Source organism: Emydura macquarii, unplaced genomic scaffold, assembly GCF_026122565.2.
Source record: "Emydura macquarii macquarii isolate MOO-44397 ecotype Brisbane River unplaced genomic scaffold, CSIRO-AGI_Emac_v2 contig_1253, whole genome shotgun sequence".
Taxonomy (NCBI): Eukaryota; Metazoa; Chordata; order Testudines; family Chelidae; genus Emydura; species Emydura macquarii.
In genome coordinates, this window is record NW_027131390.1 from 62,599,853 (window position 1) to 62,617,264 (window position 17,412).

General features: G+C 39.0%; 1 long non-coding RNA gene across 1 annotated transcript in view; it reads left to right on the forward strand.

Moving 5' to 3' along the window:
• LOC137154121 (uncharacterized) overlaps window positions 1-15,604 on the forward strand; it is a 41,646-nt gene extending 26,042 nt beyond the window's left edge. The window contains exons 2-3 of the long non-coding RNA XR_010920083.1: window positions 9,184-9,288; window positions 14,551-15,604. This is a non-coding gene — a long non-coding RNA (uncharacterized lncRNA). The remainder of the gene's footprint in view (window positions 1-9,183; window positions 9,289-14,550) is intronic.
• Window positions 15,605-17,412: the final 1,808 nt, after the last annotated feature.

Consider the following 17,412-nt stretch of genomic DNA (forward strand, 5'->3'; position numbering starts at 1 on the left):
TTTCCCAATGGGAACCAGGACCAGCGTGGATGTGGGTGAGATCTGGTTGCCTGTACAGAGTTTGTGAACCAGAGTTGTTCTGAGTCTAATCTGGACAGAACCACTCCCCTTTCACCACCCAAACATTCTGGAGTGTGCAGGGGCATCCAGACAGGTGCTTAGGCAGTGCCAATGAGCTTTCAGCCTAGTAAACCCACATTCCATGACCATTCTGCAGCTATTGATCTTGTAATTTAATTCTTTTTTGAGGGGTCATTGATGTCAGAGTAGTTTCATGAGCCAAGTCAGGACTGGATATGCAGGGTACCTCAAAATAAGAATTGGCACAGACACAGAATAATATTACTTTTGGGCAATAAATTTCCTTCTTCTTTCAAGTACAATCTTGATCTCCTCAGCACCCTCGTATCGTGAGCCTTCCTAGTGTCTCTGTGGTCCATTGTAGAATGACAGAAGAGTAACCTTTTCAATTCACATACTCACTTGTCTCTTGTGGAGGACAAACAATTGGGAGATGAATGCCATCAGTGGTCCCTGCACCATTCGACACCCCATCCTCTCAAATCCAGCTATTATTTTGGGAAATTTTCTTAAGAAAATCACCTGGGGATAAATCACAGTGTTAATTGCCTCACAAGCCTGCTCAACCACAACCCTTCCAGTGGATTTTCAAACCCCAAAGTGGTTTGCAATGGATGTATAGAAGCCTGGGGTAACCAGCTTCCACAAATGGAAGTTTACTTCTGAACTAGTATGGCTTCCCTGAATGAAGGGTTTTGGTGCTGAAGATTGGTGCAAGCTCCTCCATGAAGTTCTGTTTCCTCATTCAGAAGTTCTGAAGCCAATGCTGCCGGTCATCCCAGGTTTCCAAGACAATGCCATCCAACCACACTGTGCTGATTCTTCTGCACCAGAAGAGATGGTCCACTTAAGGGCATACCATGACAATACCAACATTCACCAAATCTGTAACATGTGAGCTGAATGAATTGTTATTGACCCTCAAGGCCAGCTGTTCTCAACGTGTCAGGAAGTTCTGCCTAAATTGCATTAATCATGTCACTGATCACCTACTGAACCACATAAACATTTTGTCCTGCAATATGGAGCAGGAGCATAACCAATCATCATTCCATCACTACATGTCTTCCACCCATTTTTCAGGAAATAAAAGTGAGGAGCAACGTGATCAGGGACTGCCATCCGCAAAGGTGGGGGACAGTAACAATAACACTCAAAGTGGTTCCTACAGCATCTCCCTATGATGCACAGAATCCTGGGATACCACACCTGAAATGGTATTACTAATGTCAAGTAACAGTGGCAGCATAGATGTGGGTATACACATGTACACAGCATTATACCCTTGTCCAGCACAACATAAAGTGGACACGTCATGGGTAGGGGAAGCGTGCACGAGCATGTTTACGGACCAATACTCAAGTGCATGCCAGTCTAGATATAGCTTAAATCTGCCATCGTTTTCATGGATTCAGAGCTAAAAAAAGCTTTCTTGGGTTAAATATAGCACAATCAATTTATTATGTAAACAGATCTTCAGAGTAAAGACTCCACTTTTTAAAGATTTAAGCCAAGGGCTGTTGTATTTATTGAAATGAATGAATGCACAAAGCATGATATGTTCACTACAGTTTGGATGCAATTTTGTTATCTTTAACGACGTCAACCAGAAATCACAAGCAGTTGTATTCGTCTAGTGACAGGAGAGTGATCCCCAAGTTCATTGAAGTCAGTGTGTGCCTTTCCATTTATTTCAGTGGGCTTTGGATAAGGCCCTAGCGGATTTAAAAAAAAATCTTACCATGTAACGCTCAACAAACCAGTCTGATTTAGCAGAAAGATATGGACTTGGACAGCAAGAGACAGAAGTGAAAATACTGTTTTAAGGGACTTCAGAGGGAAAATTTTAATTTTCATTTCAAATTAGAAAATTAGAAACAAGTGATTACTTTTCTTGTGTTCCTCTACAATTGATTCCCGTATTCCTCCAGTAAAGGTTTAAAAAAAAAAAAAAAACAACATTGAGTGAGCCACAGCTGGACTATAGAAATCAATTAGTGCTACGATACTTCAATGTACATTTGGTAGTCTACCAAATTGACCATTGACTATGACAATGAAAGAATTTTAATGAGTATATCTTTACTAATAGTACTCAAATCGGTATTTGTTGTTGTTTGAATTTGTCATCAGAGAGGAGGTCTCATTTTTGATTGTGGCTGTGGTGCATGTCTGAGCCCCCATTTTCAGAAAGCTGGCCCAAGGCCTCTGTACATAAAAACATACTTACTCAAAAGTATTTACATGCACAAATTATTTGCATATGCAATTATTCCCTTTGCATCTACAAGTGCATGTGCACATGTACTTTTTGTGGCTACAACTCAGGTGCCAATGCTTTTTTAAAAAAAAGTCTCGTGTAAAAAATTCTGATTTCATAAACAAATTTATACAACTGCCTTGTCTGATTTAGCTTTCTTCAAACTGTAATCAAGGCTACAAAAACAAAACTGTAGATATCTAAAAGTTGGTTATATTTATATTCTTCAATACTTGGCTGCAACCTCTACACCAAGGATCATTGGTGGTCTCCTATATCCTGAGATCTCTATGGTGACTACTATTGATGCTGAAAAACCTCCCATAGAGAGGAATGCTTTTACTGAAAGTGTCTGGAGTTGATACACAGTATTAAGTGACATTATGCCATCAGAAAAAGACAAGAAGAAAATAATGTTGATCTTAATTCATGCCAACCTAAGATACCTGAAATAACTTGCAGTCTTTAACATCCACACTTGTACAAGATAACTTCTCTCTTAATGTAGCTAGTTGAAGTCTACCTTCAGTTAAAACGGATTTGTGCCTTATTTTCACTAGGATTTTAGCTTTCTCAATCTCAAAGTAAAAACCCACCTTTTTTTTTTTCTTTCTCCAGTCAAAAGATAGCCAGTTTCACAGCACTTCTGGATACTAGATTTTATATTTAGATCTCTGATTTAGTAAATGAAGGTAGAAAAATGGATAAGTTAGAATGGATAACTTTCAGTCCACTGACCAAATAGTGATGTGTAATGAGGTGTGTAGCTAATCTAGCACTATTCATGTTTAGTAAGTCAGCGAAGGCTGTACCCATTCTCTTCAGACCAGCATTCTGAAATGTCAGAAGATAGGAGGCACCTCGAAACATGGGAAAACTCTAAGAATTTATATATAGCAGTTGTCTTAGCATCTCATATTTCTGGAACACACAAAACTGATACAGTTGACTTTATCTTCTTTAATAGCATTGTAAATGAATTTAAAGGAGTAGAAACTTATCCAAAATAACTTCTCTGGAGCATATGACAGCAAATATCATTCATGTATTCATGTCAGTGAAATGAAAGAGGTGTTACATACATACACACATACTTTCTGGTGGTGGTATGCCATCTCGGCTATGTTTTGAGGGAGAAGAGGGTGGTTTGTTCCTGCCGCCCCTCCCCCCGTGGGGTTGAGGATTACAATTCATGTATATAATATATATTATATCAGAGTAGTCCTAGTTCCACCCCCTCCGTAAGCTTCAGAGCTCAAACTCCAACCTGAGCCACAACTTTAAAGTGCTCTTGAGACATCTATTTTTAGAGTGCTAGCATGAGTCCTGCCAATCCAAGTCTGTCAACCCAGATGAGGAGCCTCACTCCAAAATGCTGTGTTGACGTACCCCTAGAGGTCTCAGCTGCGCATGGGGGTCCCATTATGCTAGATTCTGTACAAGCACCAAAGTGAGAGAGCCTCTTCCGGGAAGAGTTTTCAGTTTTGCCTCTGTCCCTCCCTCCTTTTGTCTCATGTCTGCTCAGACTGATTTAGTGGCTTGTCCTGACTCAGATAGCAGGTCAGTGGCAGAGTCACTGTTCTCCTGAATCCAGGCCTTATCCACTAGATCAGGCTCATGCTGCATCCCCAAAATAGATTCATATAATAGTGACTCAGAGCTGAGTTAGACTGAGTATGACTGTACCGTTGTTAGCTATACAGGAGTAAACACTTGCAGTCTGGTTCTGTGCCCTCTGATGTCAATTGCAAAGCGCTCTCTGATTTCAATGGTGAAGAATCAAAGCCTTGATAGGAAATAGAGTATTGCCCTGCTAATACCAAACGTGAAACATACACTTTTAGTGCAGGAGGGAATTAAACACTGTCACCACTTGCAAAATCACTGTAAAGGGTTCCCTATTTATGTAGAAATGTGTAGCAAATATATTCTGACTTTGTACATGCAAGACACGCAATACACTGATTTTCATGAACTATAGCATACATGTAGATCTTGTTTATAGATTAATGAACACAACTGATCTCTAGAGGAAGACTATACTCCATAAATGAATGAAAGCATAGGCTCGAATGTCCTCACAAATACCTCTGTGTTTTTGTGAAAACCAAATTTTGATTTACTTTAATGAATGAAGAGTCTGCATTACATTTCAAAGGTATTGATTTCAAATTATGTTGAGGTTATTTTTTTATGCTTTTTAGTGTTTGTTTCATTGTTGAATAGATAACCATGGGCTTGACCTGCAATTACTGCCATAGTTTGTGCACAGTATCATGAGCAGCCTCAGTGATGCCACTCACTCTCATTCTCTCTCTCTCTGAACAGAAATTCCATCCTGGACCTGAAAGATATCAAGCGTGCACCACTCATCCCAGAATAGCTAGTGGCTGGGACACATGACTTAGATGTCAGAGATCTAGGTCCAAGTCCTTGTTCTTCATGATTATCAGGCAGATCAGGGACTTGATCTTGGAACTCCCCCATCCCAGGGGAATGTCCTAACACTGGACTAAGCTGTTCAGGGGTGGTTGGTGCACCATCTCTTGTTTTATGGGGGAGGGGAAAAAAAAGAAAGGTTTCAGGTTCTGCTGAATGTGGAACAGGAAAAAAATTTTGGAATGTCAAAAATATTTATAGAACAGGAAAACCGTTTCCTGTCCATTTCTAGTTGGGAATAATTCTACACTAGCAAACTAATTGACTAAAAGGTCTTTTTCCATCTCAACCTTCGGTGATGTAATTCAGCATCTTAAAAAAAGATGGAAAGTGAAGCCTGGAATTAATGTGAATGTGAATACATGTGAATATTGTTTAAAGGTTAGCTTTCACCTAACAATATCTTGAACGTGATAAGGGTGGATGCCTTTCTTCCTGCTTTTTTCCAAATCGTTGTATTGTTAACACACTCAACTCTTCTGCCAAGGGAATTTTTCACACACTGATCCCTGCAGTAGGAGGAATGCAAAAATAAGGAGTTAAGCATACAAAATCTGAAGGAGAAAAAGACACACTATTTGTGCATAACATATCCATCACATCATCTCTGGTAATTTAGTATTGCATGATATTCTATTTCTTGCATTCAGAAGTGATCAATATATATTTACCTTTGATTTATGGGTATTATTTTTAGATTATTAATTCCTATTCTATAAACAAATTAAAATCTTAGGAGGCGTGGGGGGGAGAAGGAAATGCATATCTTAATTATAAAGCTTACTAATTACCTACAAATAGTACCAATATACATCATTCTTTGAAAAATAATTTTACTATGGTTCTCAAGTACAATAATACATGGTTTTTATTTTCAAACTTTAAAATGCAAATACAAGCAATTTTTTTTGTCCTGAATGTTACTTAGCAAGTGAAAATACATTTAATTACAAAGCCAATTTCCTTCAATGGCATAAAAAATTAATTTTATGTAACTTTAAAATGTATGTCTGCTGCACTAAGTCCCAAGGCAATACAGTGTTGAAAACTATGAAGCAGGCTTATTTCTGCCCATGAGGGAGTAGCTCATGCAAACTTCCTAGAGCACTTACTGCTATAAGCAATATGAAATGTTTATGGAGATGTCATGAAGAGTTTTTCTCTCAGACGGATGCATTATACACCATTAATTGTTAAGAGTCTGTGAGGATATGCTCACTGTTTCTTTAAAATTTCAGTAAGAAGCCAGGCAGATGGGGCACTGGATAAATTATAGAAAGAGGTTCTGGATTGAAGCAAAGGACTAGAGTAATATTGGTGGTCGTGGGGGAGGGAGGGAGGCAAATACTACATTCCTTATTCTAATAAAGTTTCCTGTTCAGGGTTAGAAGAAAATGATCATTCTCTGATTACAGTAATCATACCGTTACAAACCGGTGTAAATAAGAGGGACACAATCTAGCAGAAATTCAACCCCCCAGGAGATCGTCAATTTGATAACCCCCCTGAGGGAATGAGCAATTCACCAGATTCTGATCTACAATTAAGATTAACAAATAAAGTAGCAAGATGGTCAGCCCATTAATTCATGCAATGGGGAGTGAATCTGAAAATATTCAAAAACCATTTGTCTTCATTGAAGGAGGAGATAGGGATAACTATGATGTTGTTGTTAAATGTCTGATGAGCATTTATTCCGAAAAGGAATGAAATACATAAACGTAAATGCTTTTACCAAAGCATGCAGAGACCTGGAGGGAAAGGTGTGGCAGCCTTTAAAAAAGTCCTCTGTGAAGCATTGTGAATGTGGGAGTAAGGAGAAAGAACACAGAAGATGATCTAGTATGTGAGCGTTTAAACCAGGAACTTTCTGAAAAATGACACCTAATGTTTAAGCCAGCCATGACCAACCTATTACCCCTGAACCACTTGTTCTGAAGGATGCAACTTATGGCCCTTTTGGATAGCTGTCATTTTAAAAAAATTGTGTTTGATTATACATAAAGAATGTGCTACTGAACAGCATCCTGGAATTTCTAAACTTAAGTGTTTTAATCGGTTTCATCATGAAGGAGAGGCATAAGGGGGTGCCTCCCAATTGCAGCTTGTTGTGAGGTGGGAGAACTTTTCTTAGCAGCTGGTCTCCCTTCCTTCCTGCAGCTGCTTCAGACAGAACCAACTGAGAAGTTAGGACTCCTTGATTCTCTGTCCTGGTGCAACTTAGAGCAACCCCAAGCTTCTCTGACTTGCCCCAGTGGTAGCAGAAGTACAGTGTGAACCAGCCAACCTTCCTTCCCCATCTTCAATGTGCTCCTTCCACTAGAAGTCAGGGGGAGGGAAGCACATGATTCAAATACACTGATTCTACAGCAAGTGGGGACTCCAATGGTATTTCTAGCAAGGGATTTGCAAGTGGATTCTGCTCCCTTTGCACTATCTGAGTGGCATAAATGAAGCAGAATGGGTCAGAGAATCTGCCTCAAAGTATTGATTGTGGCCCTTTTACTTTCTGGAAATAATGTGTTTGGCCCTTAGGTTGAAAAGCTCGGACACCACTGTCCTAGGCAAAAGCTCTGAAGAGGAAGCAAAGAGAAGAAGAGTAAATATAGAGATGATAAAGTTCCTTGTTCAGTATTACAAGAAAGCAACTCTCTCAGTGATTAGCAATGCCTACCCCCAAAACACAGCTCCAACAGGACACTTTCTAAACTTACTGAGTAAAGAAGCTATAGACTGCTTTAGAGAAAAATATTTCTAATGGATAGAGTGTGTAACTGTCATAGGAAAGAATGGTATTCCCCACGTTACAAACAGCAACTATTTGAAACTATATTTTGTCATTTTAAGGGACATTTTGGAGATTTTCTGTCATTGCTTTATGTGGTTTTTATAGAATATCTTGAATTTATTCAGAAGTATTGTGCTAGTAATATTTATGAAATGGTGTTACAAGGGGCAATAAAAAAAAATGTATAGTAAAGTCATTACTGCAACAATAAAGCAACAGCTCTCATAAAAGTACCAGTAACTAAAATTTAGACATTCTGTGAGAGATCTTCAGCTGATCTATATATGCGTTGGAGTCCATGTAGTTATGCTGATTCACACCGCCTGAAGAGCTGACCCGCAGGATGTCTGAGACACACAAAAAAATAACTTGGATCAGAATTCTTTACAAAATGTTTCCTCCCTGCAATACGTCACATTGTTCTTATTTCATTTGAATTCCTCGGTGCTGTGCAGAGCTGTTTCTTTTCAGGTGGGGGGAGATCTGTATGGAGTTGTCTTTGTACAGTGTCTGTCCATATGAATAGCGGATGTCACTAATTATTGACGGTTAATAGTGAGAAAACCATTATGGCAGACAATAAGCTTTCCAGTCACATTGCTAATTGTGTGATGAACTTACTTTGGCAGCGAATTGTCACATCTGCTGTGGAGTGAGATTACACTTATGGAAATAGAATAAATACAGTTGCCATTCTCTTTTTTTTTCTTTCCCCCTAAATGATTTTTGAGTCACTTTGCAAAGAGCAGAGAAAACTTAACAGTCAGAATGTGTTTTTATTCAGTGAAGATTTCTAGCTGCTTTAAACATGAGTTGCTGTTAAAACCTAATCTGGAACCTTCTAGAATTTTCATGGCTCTGTTCTCTTTAGGGAGAGGAGAGGAGCAATGTTTTTAAAGGTTTCACAAAATGCTACATTTATTTGCAATCTTAATGCTCTGTTACCAGTGATCGATTTAAATCAATACATCTAAAATCATCTTTATATTCCAATAAGCATGCAGTTGGATTTGTTTTGGGAATATTCCTTATTACTCATTTTTTTTGCCTCCCTTAACCTCCATTGAAGTGGTCAGTAATTACTCTTCATTTATTCACCAACAGGGATCAATAATACTGTAAGAAAACAAAGCCTGTCAAAGGGACGGCCAGAAATTTATACTTCAGATGTACCTTGAAGTAATGTATAAAAATATAAATAAGAAACTTTTGAGAACAGAGAGTTTGTAAATTACTTCGGCCCCAGGACAACAGTAACTTACAAGCTGACAATTTACTGTATGTGGATATTATGCTCTTATTCATTTAGCTGTTGAAAGGAGAAAATGTTGTTGCCACAGCAACTGTCACATCATTTGGAATTTGGATACCAAATGGATGCAGTTTCGTAAAGAAAAGGTACAAAATAATATATAAAGTGCACTTTTCAGCTTTTGGAAAGAATTAATTCTGATTTTTACAAATGTCTTAGGTCAAATCTCACAGTCCTTTTCTGGCAAAATTGCAGCTGAAGTAAATGGAAGCTTTGCCCAAGTAAAGACTGTATTGTTATCAATGTTAATTTGTTCTTTTACTTTTTTTAAAATCATCCTGAATATTCTTTTCCTCTATGCAGTGAAAAGCACAGATCAAGATTCTCAAATGAGCCCAGTGATATTGGCAACCTCAATTTTTTAAGTGTCCTACTTCGTATGCCTTGAAGGAGCCTGATTTTCAGAGGGTGGGTGCTCAGCACCCAAAATCAAAATCACTTTTGAAAATCTTTTACATTATGGACCAGCCTGAAAGATGGGGCAAATGTTTCATTCAACTGGTGTGTCGTTGAAGAGTGCTGCTTGCAATCACATGTTTGGCTCATATAACCTCCTTCTCAATACTGACCTCCCTCTCATATTTCAGGTCCATAAACTGGGAGTCCTCCTCAACCCCAAATGACATTTTCACTTCACATAACACTACACTCTGTTTCTGTCATTTCAACTGAGACTGGATCAAATGCAGAAAGTGGCAGAAGGACACAATATTGTGACATCATAATATAGTATCGTAATAGTGCTTCCGGGTATTGCATCAAAGTGTAATCATTCATGGCACAGTGCAGTGTTGCAATGCAATTGCCCCAGAAGTGATTTTGAGGATCTGTGAATGTTGCATGATCTCAAAAACAAAGCCTGCTCTTTTGAATTGTTCATTCAACTACTTTTAATTTCATGCCTTGATTACTGAGACACCTTATTCTTTCCTCTGTGGCCTCTTGAAGTCACTTAGATCCAAGCTCGGGGGCTCTTGAGAGCACTGCAGCAAATGTTATTGCGGGACCTTGACACACCTTGTCACACCCTCTCCCCTTTGTTTACAATCTACTTTCCACTACAAAAATGACTTGCTTAATTGACAAGTCTTTCCATACTCCCTCTGCCTACTGCCATGTTTTCATTTCTCCTGTATCCCCTGATTGGATCTGCCACTCTGCAACTCTAGCCTCCTTTCAGTCCACTGCTCCCTACTCTTCTCTTTGAAGTTTATTCTTTGATGCCATTGCTCCAGTTATCAGCAACAGTCTCCCTCCATAGACAGTGTGTCCATCTTAGTGACTCATCATCCAATTTAAATATACATCATAAAAGTTAAAATCTCCTTCTTCTCCTATGCTGTCTACGACAGGTAGCGGCCGGTTGAGTTCCTTAAATCACCGGTCACAATTAACATACCACCGTTCTGCCTTACTCATTTAATCATCGGTCTCCATTTATGCTTCCTTCCTCCTATTGTAACATTTTACATTGTAATCCATCGGTATAACATAACTTCTGTGCATAGTGAGCTATTTGTATGAGGGATGCATTATAAAATTAAATTGTATTGCATTGTACAGGAGTAATAAAATGGTAACTAGCAATTATTTGCACAATAACTTCCATAATATCCTGCTCTTCAGTTTACAGGCTGCCCTTGCAAGGGCAGAAGAGAGCATTTCTTGGTAGAATTATTTAATTTCCATTCAGAATTCCAATTTCCTCCAAAGCCGCCTGCTGTTTAAAAGTGCATGACAGCATTCCCATAATGATCATAAGAAATACAGACTTTTCTCATTTAATTCATTTGAAACAAATATAGTGCTTCCTGCTTCTCTTTTAAATGCCTAAATAAATTGAGCAGCTTTCTTTCTGAATTGCATATTCCACCCAGGGTTGAAAGAACATGAGCTGCAGAAGTTATTTTTGTTTCATGAAAGTGTGGGAATGGGAGACAGTGATAGTACATATTTATAGACTCATAGAGTCCAAGGCTAGAAGGGACCATTGTGATCCTCTAGTCTGGCCTCCTGCATAACACAGACCATAGAACTTCATCAAAATAATTCCTAGATCATATAAGAAGTAATGGGCTTAATCTGCAGGAGGGGATTTAGGTTAGACATTAGAAAAAAGCTTTCTAACTACAAGGGTAGTGAAGCCATGGAACTAGCTTCCAAGGGAGGTCAGGGAGTCCTCATCACTGGAAGCTTTTAAAAACAAGTTGGACAAACACCTGTCAGGGATAGGCTGGGTTTACTTTGTCCTGCCCCAGTGCAGGGGTCTAGATTGGATGTCTTCTCGAGGTCCCTTCCAGACTTATGTTTCTATGATCTTTTAGATAAACTTCCAATCTTGATCTAATAATTGATAGTGATGCAGAATCCAAGCACTTGGTACGTTGTTCCAATGATTAATTATCCTCACTGTTAAAAATTTACCCCTTATTTCCAGTCTGAACTTGTCTAGCTTCAACTTTCAGGCATTGGATCCTGTTTATACCTTTCTCTGCAAATTGAGAAGCTCATATCCAGTAGACTGTGATCAAATCTTCCCTTAACCCTCTCTTTATTAAATTAAATTAAATAGATTGAGCTCCTAGAGTCTATCCCTACAAGGCATGTTTTCTCTAATCCTTTAATCATTCTCATGGCTCTTCTCTGAACCCCTCTCTAATTTATTAGCATCTTTTTTTAATTGTGGACATCAGAATTGGACACTGTATTCCAGCAACAGTCTTGCCAGTGTGAAATAGAGGTCAAATAACTCTTTGTTCTGATTCAAGATTCTTTTTTATGAATCCAAGGATCACATTCACTCTTTTGGGTGCAGCACCACTCTGGGATCTCATGTTCAGCCGGTTATCCACCATGCCCCCAAATCTTTTTCACTGCTACCTAGAGAGAGTCCCCCCGCTCCCATAAGCATGGCCTACAATCTTTGTTTCTAGATGTATACATTTATATTTAGCCATATTAAAATGCACATTGTTTGCCCAGTTTTCAAAACAATCCAGATTGCTCTGAATCAGGGATCTGTCCTCTTCATTATTTACTGCTCTCCCAATTTTTTTGTCGTCTGCAAATGTTGAGCGGTGATTTTATGTTTCCCTCCAGGTCACTGATAAAAATGTTAAATAGTGTAGGGCCAAGAACCAATCTCTGTGGGCCTCACTAGAAACATTCCCTCATGATGATGATTTCCCATTTACAATTACATTTTTTAGACCTATCAGTTAGCCAGCTTTTAATCCATGTAATGTGTGCCACGTTAATTTTATATTGTTCTAGTTTTTAATCAAAATGTCATGTGGTTCCAAATCAAACACTTTACAATAGTCTGTTCATCAACCCTATTACCTTTATCAGCCAAATTTGTAATCTCATTAGAAAGGTATCAAATTAGTCTGATCGGATCTATTTTCCATAAACTCATGTTGATTGGCATTAATTATATTACCCTCCTTTAATCTTTATTAGAGTCCCATATCAACCACTCCATTTTCTTGCCCAGGATTAATATCAGATTGACAGGTCATCCCATTTACCTGGTTAAAAATTGCCACAACATTCGTTTTCTTCCCATCTTCTGGAACTTCTTCAGTGTTTCAGGACTTATTAAAAATCAACATTAACAGTCTAGCTAGCTCCTCAGTCATTTCTTTTAAAACTCCTGGATACAAGTTATCTGGACCAGCGGATTTAAAAAATGTTTAACTTTAGCTGCTGTTTAACATCCTTCTGAGACACTAGTAGAATCAGAATGTTATCTTATTTCTTAAAACATAACTACACTGTATTTGGTTCTACTACAGCTTGAGTTGTAGGCGAAGGTCAAATGGGTTTGCAGTTCATCCAAATCAGTTTGTCATCCTTCATTTATGAATACAAATGGCAGCAGGAGTAAATTGGTGCCTAATAAAAATAAGAATATGGACATTTTTCTATTCAGCACATCTTTATATGTTTGCTAAAATGGTTAATCATAGATTACCATCAAATTGATATAAATTGCCAGGTGAAAGTCTTTTTTTATTACTGGGACCTTTTATATGGCCTGAACTTTCACTTAACCTTAATTTTGATTTTTGACTGTGTATAATGATGCAGTTATTCAGCAGGGGGCTCAGTAGGCTTTGATCTTTGTGTATTGCAACCTTAGTGATTGACTGGTTCACTCAATAAGTAAAAGCAAATGAAAAGTGGATTGTGATCTTTTAATACAGCAAAATACACCATATGATTTAGACTTTTAATAATAAGGAGCAGCACATGGAAGCCAAAAGGAGATTATAACAGTAAAAAGACAGGTTACTGTATATAGGAATACTTCAAGAATCTCAAAAATTAATTTAACCAAGATCATAGAGGGTTACTGAAAGGAGACAAGAGCAGATGTGTTGGAAACCACCATAACACAACTTCCAGAATTTTGCTATTCTCGCAGCTAACTAGGAATAATCTATTCAGTATATAAGGCCTTCACATTCAGACTAAAGAGTTGCTTCTGTGACCTGCACATGTTTTGTCATTCTAAACAATGAGGGAAGAGCATAAGGCTGACCATGACAAGCTAACACATTAAATACTAAATGATATTTTAAAATATGATAAAGTCTCACCTATTTTCCTAGTCTAGACAAGTCCTTAGAGATTTCACCCTAACCACACATGCATCCCTCTTTATCTGAGCAGTTTGCTTCTTTCCTCTCTCTGTTCAACCAGTTAGATAAGCCAAAACATTCACTAATTAAATCTTATAACCTTCGGCAGCCCTGGGCCCCATTTTTGTAGAAAAGATAGACGTAATGACTCATTTTAGAACATCTTCTGCTTGATTTTCTGTTGTTAACAATGGGAAAAAAGGAGATGAAAACAGTACTAGTAGAAATATCTTCCCTCCCCCCCCTTGAAGTGGTTGATCAACTTTTGTTGTAGAGTCATCACCTAGATAGGTTAATAGTCTGGCACTTGCATCCTGATGAACTAACGCAATGGAATTGATATTTATAAGTAAATGACCATTGGCAATTAGATGGAGAGAGGCCCAAAGTTCAGTGCGATTAACCAGACTGTGCACAAAAACAAAAGCTGCCAAAATTATTTCTCTGATATTAGCATACTACCAAGGATTTTTGTTGTTTGCAACAGGTCAGATTATGACACCTTTGCTCACATAGAGTAGCATCTTACTTCATGAGTGGTTCTGTTATTGTTTAATTTATCAAAACCTGGCCTTATGGAAGCCCTACCTCGAATCACACATGCCCACTTTCACTTGCCATACTACAGGTTAAATGCATTGCCTATTGCATAACTACATGCTCCTTTTAAATGCAGTGTAGTTCCATATTGGTTCCAATACGTAACTACATCTAAATAAGCAACAACATCCTTTTTTATATTTTTTCCTAATGCCAAGTTTATTCATAAAGGGTACACCATGTTCAGGGTAGCAAATATGTTAGAGAAAAGACGACATGGGCAAAATGTTTTTATCCAGACTTTCCCCATTACTTAAGCGCTGTGATTGATAGAGGGTGATATTCTGTTAAAATATCAGTTAACTGACTTTCTATTATGAAAATAATAAATAAAAACATATTATTACTTATTAAGCCTAGGAGAAGGAATAGCATGACAGTGCTTGTATACCTATCAGCTTGTAACTGGTATTCTCTATTGTAGGGATCAGGAGAGCTCCAAGACCTTAAAAGCAACATGAGATGAGATTAAAGACAAAAAATTTAGTGCAAAAATTTCAGTAGTTATAAACAGAAATGTGAGCAGAGAAGAGCTATAGGAGCAAGCAGAACAAAAACTTTAATGGAAGATCTTGTATCCTAGAAACCTCTCTGAATCTCACTGGAATCGCTACTGAAATGAGGTACAATAAACCTTTAAAAGCAAACCACTCAAAATCCAAGACAGGAGATTGTTTGGTAAGGAGACTTCACTGGCTGTGACCTTCTGTGAAGAGTACTCGAAGCGCACACATCACCAGCTTTCAAAATAAATGATAGACAGATAATTGGCATGATGATCTCTAAGGACTAAGCAATGTAATATCATGTAGTTTGTAACTGTATGGATATTTGTCACCACATGCTGCATGAAGGACACACGCTGTGCAAACTCTTATTAATGTGTTCCATCACTTTTGGTGTGTGACTTTTTTCCCCACATCCATTATGTAAAGCAGTATGGTACTTGGCACATTGCTTAATAGTGGCTGCAGTCAAGTATGCAAATACTTAATGATGATGGCACAGACCAACAACTTCTAGCTTCTTTTATGAATTTTCTTCTACCTTCAAATTTTCATCTTAACCTCTCTCACACCAGGATATTATCTGTGCTCTCGCCCCGGTAGGAGGCGTTCTCAAGAGGGGCACCTCATTTGCCATCTCTCAAGATTTCTTGTATGAATTATTTATCAAAATTGCTTCTGTCAAAAGTTTGGGCAATAGATGTGTTCTTTTAATTATTCCCAATTTTTTTTCCACCCAGTGTATAGTGAGTTTCTTGTTAAGAATAAAGCTGCTTTGTCTTCAGGATCCCAGAGAACAAACTGAAGAAAAATGTTTCTCTATTTGCTTATGCACTTGCTGTGACTAAAGGCAAAACTCTCCTCTTAGATCCACATGGCAGATCTCAACTCAGAAATTCAGTTCCCTAGAGCTGTGAGACTCACGCTAATGTCAGTAAGAGGCAAAAGGTGCCAGATTGACAGCTGTGGATGCTGAAGTTTCCTTTATTTATTTTTAATGTAATATGCATTTTAATGTACTGAATGAGACAATATCCAGTACAACTGCAATCTCAGTTTTTCTTTTCATTACTATCTGAGAGAGTGCATGAGAATCCATTAAGTCCTCAGCTGGGCTCAAGTCACTGGGGTAACGGGTAGGGGAAAGGCTCCATATGCTTCTCTTTATGAGCTAAATACACCCCTGAGTAAAGGATCAACACAAGCCTCAAACTCCACTTTACTCCTATTTAAGCCCTCCGAATAAGCTCTAAGGCCCAGCCCCATACAGATATTTAAAACATTTAACCCCCAAATTTAGGTACCTAAGTGCTATTTTAAGGTGCCACCACAATCCCCAAAACCCCCTCTTGGCTGCTGCCTAATCCTCTAGGTGCCTAAACTCAGTTTTTGCAGTAAAAGTTCAATAGGCACCTATGTTTCTGCTCAGAGCATGCACTCTGATACCTCACTCTAGGTGTCTATTTCCCTCCTGTTCCCCAGAGCGATCCACGAACCAAGGGAAGAGAGGTGTCCCTCTGCCTAACTTGCAGCCCAGAGTTTAACACACTTGCCTGGGAGGTGTAAGATCCCTGGTTCAAGATCCCACCCGCCCTACTGAGGAGAAGGGATTTGAACAATGATCTGCTTCTTAAGAGAGTCTGATGTGAGCCTTCCTTAGTCTCTCTCTCTCTCCTGTTGAAGTTGTTCCACTTCAATTAAATATTAATTGCGCCAGAGAAGAGTGAGAAGCAGTCCATAGCCCCCGTGGGTAAAGCACTCACCTGAGAGGTGGCAGAATCCTGTTCAGATGTTTTCTCATCACGCAGAGGTGGTACATGAGCTGTGTTGTAGCCTACATCCCAGGTGAGTACCCTAAAAGTTATAAGGGAGCTTCTCCTTCCCCCCGTCCCCATCCCAGTTGTTTTCTGTGGAGTTAGATGGCTTCTGAGTATGTCTACTGGAATGGGTACTGCATGTGAGCTGGGTGGATAAACACCTGTCTTCCTTCATTGCACTGATCACTAGCATTCTCAGATTGCAGAATACATCCAGATTCTGGGACGCCTGCTGCTGAAGGATGGGGTGATTTGTATTTTCTTTATTAAAATATGGGAGACTTATTGTTCCCACCCTGCCTGAAATAAATGTCAGATTATGGGTGACCATACATCCCATTTTTTCTGGGACAGTCCCTTTTTTAAGCCCTGTCCTGGCTGTCCCAACTTTTTTGGCAAAGCTGGGCATTTGTCCCATTTGCTCGACAACTGATCACATGGGAGGGAGGACTCATGGGAGCAACTCAGTCTGGCCCAGCCCTGTGCATGTAGGTGGCAGGGACAGGCGGCTGGGGTTGGCCCCATTTTGGAGATGGTGGAGAGGGTTCAGGCAGGCCCTATGCAGCATCTTGTTTTCCCTTTGGGGAAATATGGTCACCCTATGTCAGACTTCTGCCTGCTTTGCTTTGCTGTTGAAAGCAGAATTACCCATATTGCCTCAGTCCCTGTTGATTTCTTATTGCTGCAACCCTTGCCTTAGGTTAGTCAGAGGTGAGCTGGCTAGGGTGTAATGGCAGGCAATATCAGAGTGGTGCTGACAGATTCATTCTCCTTCCCTTTGGATCAAGCTAGAAAGTGAGGGAACAGTTGTTATTCTCCCCAACCCCACTGCCACCACCTTTCAAGTGGCTAACAAGAAAGAAACCAATCAAATTAAGGCCCCTCCCTTTTAGTGGGGGATGCTGATTTCTCTTCCCAGTATTAGCCATGCTACCTCACTCAGTTACATTTTCTTTCTCATGT